The sequence below is a fragment of the Dermacentor albipictus genome, chromosome 4, assembly GCF_038994185.2.
Source record: "Dermacentor albipictus isolate Rhodes 1998 colony chromosome 4, USDA_Dalb.pri_finalv2, whole genome shotgun sequence".
Taxonomy (NCBI): Eukaryota; Metazoa; Arthropoda; class Arachnida; order Ixodida; family Ixodidae; genus Dermacentor; species Dermacentor albipictus.
Window position 1 is genome coordinate 46,304,827 of NC_091824.1, and position 7,852 is coordinate 46,312,678.

The 7,852-nt window shown below is 46.0% G+C and overlaps 1 pseudogene; it reads right to left on the reverse strand.

The window, feature by feature from the left end:
- Positions 1 to 892: 892 nt before the first annotated feature.
- On the reverse strand, positions 893 to 7,571 carry LOC135895983 (uncharacterized; annotated as a pseudogene).
- Positions 7,572 to 7,852: the final 281 nt, after the last annotated feature.

The following is a 7,852-nucleotide window of genomic DNA, read 5'->3' on the forward strand; positions in this document are numbered from 1 at the left end:
TCGCGCTTTTGGGGTCGTATTTTGATCGGAATTGTTTACGTTATATATCATTGCAATAGCAAATATGGACACTCCAGGCGCATTTCTGCCATCGCCGCAGGTGTCTCCGTAAGGTTCCGTCTGAGTGAAAGCGTGTGAGGGTGAGCCGGCGAACGTGGTTTAATCTCGTGTGCGCGAGTGAGAAACGGGGCCCCGAACCAACACCACCTAGATTAGTTCAAGGCCTCCGCACGCGTCGGTCACGTCACGCACAAATCGGCCTGGAAGTCAGCTTCACCCGACACGGTTTCTCTCGCCTGCCATCAGAGGACCTGTTTTCAAAGATACCGCGTGTTTTGTGCCGCCTTACTGTTATTTAAAATGTCCCTATTAACAGATGTACCCCTCGAGAGTACGTCACATGGGTTTTAGGTTAATTCAGGTATGAGAAGCCGCAGGCCTTTGTCATTTACTGCACGGCGAACTTAGCATTCGTGCTTGTTCTTTTTCTACCTGAAATTATTTCTTGACTCAGCTTTGGAAGCATAAAGCCCATTTGTTAGCCTTACAGGAACTAATTCATAACAAATCCATTCAGAGGTCGTGGCCTGCTGTATGTCGTTTCTTTTTTATTATAACTAGTCATTTACCTTGCAGCCACAATATGATTAACATATTCAGAGATCCAACCTGCTGTATGTCGTTTCTTTTTTATTATAACTAGTCATTTACCTTGCAGCCACAATATGATTAACATATTCATTTCCTATTGTTTACCACCACTTCTTTACCCCCTACACTTTCCTCGGCTGTGGGAACTGTTAGCTTCCCTCATGTGTCGATCTATAAGTACTTCATGCCGCACAGATATCTCAAAACAAACCTGAAAGACTTCAAAAAGATATGCAATGGATAAAGGGAATGAGCAGTTTATTTCAGCGCTTCACACATACACACAAGGCAGCCGTCAACAAGTTGTGTGACATGGTGAGATATATACCTCAAGCACAGAATAAAAATGTACAATTTGTTCACCGCCACAGTGCGTCAAATAGCAAAAACCATAGATATTTACATATACATGTCCATCATACGAAAGCAATACATTTTGGAACACAAGTTCTCGTCCAAGACAGTGCTATATGCAGCAGTGACTTAGTATAAAAAAAGCGTGAACAAAAAATAAAATGGCTCAATACAGAGCTATCATAACCATGTAATTAGATGTGCAAGAAACTATCACTACTGAAAAACAGTTGCCAGTAAACCAAACGGACATCGATTTTCAGCTCTTTAGAGTTTGCAATTTACGCTTCCTGTTTTGGCATTTTTGGGTTTGCACAAATTATTCAACAGGGTGTTGGCAGTTGCACTCCAAATATGGTGCATGACGTTTTCTGGCGAGTGGCCATAATTACAGGCACCAAGGTCATCAAGGCCTCCAGAATCATGCAGAACGGTTGACACAAGAGCCACAAGGGCCTCGTTCTGATTTGAAAGAGCAAGAAATTTTGACGCCAACTCCTCACTCCTCAATTTATCAAAAACTATTTCTGTACAAAGCACAGCATTCACTACAACAGCACACGGAAACTTCAGTCCTCGTCGTGTCATACCTGCAATGAGCAGTGTGTCTTCGTGGTCCAAACTGGTATTCTCCAGTATAAAGTTTTCTTTGCAGGACAAGCGCATGAGCTTTTTCATTGTCACATGTGCACAATACCCAGCAACATATGTAACAGCGGGAATCATTTACGATTTTTTAGCGACATCAGCATCGGTCACTGCTATGGTGAACTCTCCACGAAGTGAATCAACACCTATGGCAGGGATTGGCTGTGCAATAACGTCCAGGTCAGGCAAGTCCAGTACTTTTTGAAGCCTAAGCTTGTTCTCAGATTCATAGATCTGCCTGATCGAGATGTGGTATTGGACACCAGATAGCTGGCGGTACTTCCCAAACCTACCTTCAAGGCAATCTGTTTGAAATTTGCCAAGGAGCACATACTAGCTCTTCCAGGCAGTATAGAGAGATCTCATGCAGAGCGTGGCTCGTGTGGCCAAAAGCCAACTGCGTTTCTTTCGTCAGGTGGCCGGCATCGTGCTTGAGGCTAGCCCAGTAGTCTAGCCACTCTTTTGTTTTTCTCAAAAATTCCAGCTGTGGACATGTTGTTGACACAATCGGATACTGCATTTCATCACGTAAGCGTTGACGCTTTCTCGGTGTCTTTACATTTGCTATTTGTCGCCATGTCAAAATGGTGTCTGACGTTCTCACGTTCTATACTTAAAGTTCTGACGCCCTATAGTTGATGGGTTTAGTGCTTTTAGTGAAAGCGTTGGTGCCAGCTTTAAAAGGTTATTCTGCTCAGCGTCATGTAAATCAGACAGATTTAAATGATCAGTAAGGATAGGTGGCTTTGGGCCATTGTTACTCGGATCAGGGTAATACATGCACTTTCCACTATTTCTCTGGCTTAACCAGTTATTCCTGATTGACTTGAGAAGGTGTACGGGGTCCAAAATAAAGAACAGTGGACGAGAGGAATCAGCTGGATGTGGATAAACACTACTGGCTTTAGGGGGGCTAGCAAAAAATGTCATGGCTTTTCGGTTTATAGCATTGTCTGAAACAACTGCTAGTACCGTGAAACCAAGTGACTCAAGGTCAGTGATGAGCTTTAGCAAAAACTTATGCAATGCTTTTGCATCGATCTGTGCGACTGGTAAAATGTGAACCACATCCTTGTTGCTCGACAAAAGGCTCTGCAACATGAACACATACGCAGTTTTAGCTGGATTGGAACTATTGGCTGCGGCACCTGTAACGAAGCCTGCTTTTTATTCAAAATAGGTTTGAAGATGGATCTCAGCCATCATTAATGTTACAGTGCGCTCATGCTCGGCCATTGCTTGCAAGACAGTTTTAGCATAGTTCAAAAAACAAAAATCTTGCTGCTCAAGAGCTGGATGCAAGTGGTATGACGAACATAATCGTCGAATGGTGTCTGGGTGTGGCAGCTTAACTTTAAGAGAACTCCTGATGAACTTGTAGGCATGTGGACAAATGGTATACAGCAGACCTGAAAACAATAGCACATCTGGTGGATATCGCGGCGTATTTCTCAACACAAGCTCGACTTGGCTTCTCACAAATTTCAGTACCTCTAAGTTCCATCCATGACGTTTTTGGAGCTCATATTCCTTCTTCACTTCATCCAGAAGCATCAGCACAGTTGAAAGTAGCTGGTGTTCTTTTTCCTTTTCACTGTTATCAGCACAACTTTGCAGCTTTTCCACAGATTGCAGCACTCGGTCAAGCTCCCTTAAATCCTTTAACTCTGATAACATGCAGACATCTCCAAGTTTGTGAAGGCGGGACCCTCCGAGGAACACCTGAACAGACATATCCTCTAACACCCCCACTGACGAGCGCACTGCGGGAGCACAGTCGAGGGAGAGGTCAAGAAACGAAACCCTTCACTGTCTAGTGATCACAGTCCAGAACTTTGAAGTCTTTAGCGTTGGAAGGGCACAACAAAGTTCTTCAAAACTGCAAATTTTGTTCCTGCGATCTTCTTCTTGCGCAGCAACAGAAAGCTCTATCGCTATTCGCACCGATGCTGCTTCGAATCGAGCTTTCTTTTCTGCAGGAGCTTCCCGCGTTCGCTTTGGCTTAGACATATATTTTGGGCAGCCGGGAAAAAGACTGGGCACAGCAGTTGGCTTGAGGCCAGCACGCACCCAGCGGCCCTTCAATAACTTTTCCAGTCTTCAAGTCCGCGTACGATGCAAACGTGACGAAGTCACTCTTCTCAAAGTGTTTTTCACACACCTAAAAACAAAGTGACACGGAGGTCAGTTATGCCTAGGGAACAGGCACACACGATTCGGCAAGCTAAATAACTGAGAACCAAAACTCGGCAAGCAACGTAATAATAAAGAGGTTCTGCTCTCCCAAGTAAGTTACAGAAAAAATGCGGCACGAAGCACGTAAATTTAGCACAAGCATTCTGAAAAGCAAAAGAAAAAGCGATGCTTACCACTGTGTGCTTCATCGGCATGAAATTTTCACGAGATATGGCTTTTGTCCACGCTGCCCTTTGTGTCTCGTCCGCAGGAAACTTATGGACGCGGACACTCGCACTGTTCGGACCACCACCATAGTTCGATCTGCAGTTTGGGGCGCAGCAACTGCCAGGCATTTCCGAACTGAGGCTACACACGTTCCGTCATGTAAATGAAGCCTTCGCAGATGAAACAGCTTGCTCGGGTCTCCGGCTCATCCGCGAAAATGTGTCCACAGTCACGTCAGCTGCGTCAGCAATGTGCGTAGCATGTGCTTACTGCTTGTCTCAATGTTCCCAACAAATGTAGGATATAGTCCAACGTGAGCATTAAAGCGCAAATAAATTTCAACATAAAACATTGTTGCAGCAAGAATTCGCAGCAAATATGCAAGAAATTGTACAAAGTTTCCTTCGTAATTTTTAAAAAGTATAACATAGGTAATATAAGCGTGTCGAAAATAAAGAAAAATCCCCTTGATGCCTACTAGCCGAAGCCACGAGAGAATAGCCATGTAAGAGCCAAGTGAAGGATGCCGCAATAGCCGGCAATAACTTCTTTGAACGGGAACTGCTACTACGTTGTGCTGGTTAGTCAGCCTGCTGCTAGGTGGCGCCATGTCAATACACTGCGGCGGTAGCCGTCGCCGTAGCTCGGCCATCTATTAGCAGTGACGTAGGTGCTGGGCGAGGAGGTGATGCGGAGGCCTTGTAATATCTAGGTGGTGTTGCCCGGATGCGTGCCCTCTCCTGTGGTGCGCGAGCAAAGGGGGTGAGACGAGGGTAGAGGGGCGTCGTTCTCCGGCGGCTGTTACGGTGCCTCAAAGTCCTCCTCGACCGCCACTCCGTACAAAGTGGAGACAACCGCGGCGGCTACTATGACGTTTGCCACGCGATTGGCGGACGCCGTAGTAGACGCCTTTGGTGGAAGCCATAGGGACGCGTTGCCGGCGCTCGTGCGTCTTGAAAGCGGTCTTCGACGTGGCTAAAGTGCGCGCCCGCGCGGGCCTCATCTTCAAAGTGATCTGTGATGTTTTCAGAGTGCGTGTAGTGCCAGTAGCTTCGTATGCGGTGTGGTTTCGAAGTTTCGTAGGCGTTGAAGCGAAAGATGCACGGAGGTCAATTGGCTCGCGGCTTCTGCAGCGATTCGTTACTCCAGCGTTTTCACAGTCCCGCTGTCATCGAGGGATGTGGGTTCATGGTTATTTGTGCGCGCGTGAAACCATGCTGGTTAATTTAGCTAAAACACGTTGACGGGCTAACCCGTTTGAATCCACGATAGAATGCCTAAGCGCGACTGAACAAGGACGTATATGGAAGCACACACACAAATACAGCGCTGTCTCCGTGTGTGTTTCCTCCTACGTCCTCGTTGAGTCATGCTTAGATATCATTGTTAATTTATTCAGTAAGCGAATCTTTAGAAGTGTATACTGCCGATAAAACTACTATCTTTATTTCGTATGGCAATCTACAAATCTGCTATCGCAATCGGTGCTTCGCCTTTTCAGCGGAACTGCAAAATTTTATTACTGGCTGCCGAAACCTCAAGAGAGGACTTTTGAATGTCGTTGTGCTTGGTTTGTTCTACTATTAGCGGTGAGACACTGAGTCACGCCGTGCACGACGTCAGCGTTGGTTGATTTAACACTGTCGCCTCCACTCTTCAGCAGCTTCAGACCGTGGTCGGCCAGCGTACATAGCAGGCCTTTTTCATTATGATTATGCTGCGAGAGCGAACGAGCGACCAGCAGTATATTATATGCAGCTGTCTTACAGTTTTGAGTGGCTAGTGAGCTACCGATCAATCGGCGGAAGCAGTTCATCGATAATGAGGCACAAGGGGCTTTGCTCGCTAGCAACGTACCTTACACAACCCCACTCATTTTATTTTATTTTTGCGGACTTCAAAAGCGTGGTAGCCGTAATCTCACAGGTGTGTGCAGTGCTCCTACTGCAGATCATAGCGCTACCAGCCATATTCTTGAGGGATTGTTCGTTTTCGAGTACGGGATAACTGAATGAACGCGCCCGCAACACGCAATCTGTCATATATATAAAGTGAAGGAGCAAGTTGACACAATTATGATCCCGGTTATATAATAACAGTTACAATGATAATATTCATTTGTCGTCATCACACTGATAAAGGAAGCTGTAGATAAAAGCTGCTCTCCGTAGATGCAGCTTGACAAAGGCCCACAGCTACGTTTGTGCAAAACAGCCAGCAGCGACAATTTTATTAACTTACAACGTACAAAAAAAGTTAAGAAACAAAAAATACAGAGGATACCTCAGTTTCATAAACAAACAGTATTAGGCTGGTCAGAGAAGCAATACAGTCTGAAAAGATAGCATGTGCGGTTTTCGCAATTCTATCGGTGTACGCTGCAGAAAATCTATGCCGGCTTTCGCATATTTATTATGTAGTGTAGGCATCACGTAGGAAAACCTTTCTTTGGAATAATTTGTTTTCCGTGTTGTCGCTTTGCACATTTCTTGATGTCGTGTATTATGCGACGTAATGTTATGCTGTAGAAACGCAAATGCGGAGCCGATATTTTCTTTTCTTCATACATGCGCATGAGCGTTCGGTGTAAGACGTGACATCACTGTTACGTACTTACGTCATACGCACCACTTATCCTGCTCTGTTAAATGCGTAACCATTCCTTGCTTACCCGACGAGAAAACCGTCCCTCCGCCCGTACTGTAAGGTGACCGCTTCACAGACATACACCGCATCAGCGAGCGGATTCACCTTTGTACAGTATCTCGCTTCAGCGCTTCAGCGATGGATAAGGCGCTAAAGAGCGATAACGGCTTATAATGATTGGAACGTCGTGAGCGCACCTGGTGCTGCATGCCGTCCGCATCCGTTCATGTGAGCACAGTGCTCTCGTTTGTACTAGCCTAATCAAGTTTCACATCATTGATAATGACACTGGGCTGCGTGGAGATGAGCAAGTGGCACAATGCTTATGCATGCTTAAAGAACTCCCGGATGTGTTTCTGCGTGAATTTTTTCTACATACACAGTCACATACAACTGAAAAACGAAGGAGCAAAGTTACCCCAATGAGTTCGCCTTTCCGCAGGTGAGCGGCCCTTTTTGCCTACGTACCACTACCGCTTCGTAACATATACGGCGATGCACTCAAAAGAGGCTGTTGGCGTACATTCAGGCCACATAAAGACAACGCCAGAGAATCTATTACTGAGTCGACAAAAGCAGGTGCGTTTGAAGACGACTTGTTTGAACTCGGGCACGAAAGTCGTAAATAAACGCAGCGCTAACATGCGGCACTTAGGAGAGCGAAAAACTAACGAAGCCGCATACAGCAAGTGGAAGCATATGAGATTAGTCATGAGCGAAGAATCGCACGGTTACCTCACAGAGCCGGGAATCCGGGACCATCGCGTTGGGTGCAACTCAGTCCGGCTGATTCTTTTAAGTCAGACCTTCCTCCGCGCCATTTCTCGTTTGGCATGAGGAATTCGGAATAGTCGCTTGCCATCTGTTGCACGTGTGTTGCACCCTAAGGCAAGTCGGATGACCTACGCCATCTGATTTTGCTCAACCTGCCAATCAGCGCGCGCCTTGCGGCGAAACTATCACCGGGGCGATAGCATAGCCGAAGCGGATCGTTTCAGAATATGGCCCCAGATGTAAGCCCGAAATGGCTACCGGCAATGCAGATTAGTTGGAGATGATACTAGCCACAATCTTAAAACGGGTATAGCGCATGTTCACAACTGCACACACCACCATAACACACTGTAGTACACGAACCTATTTTGAAATG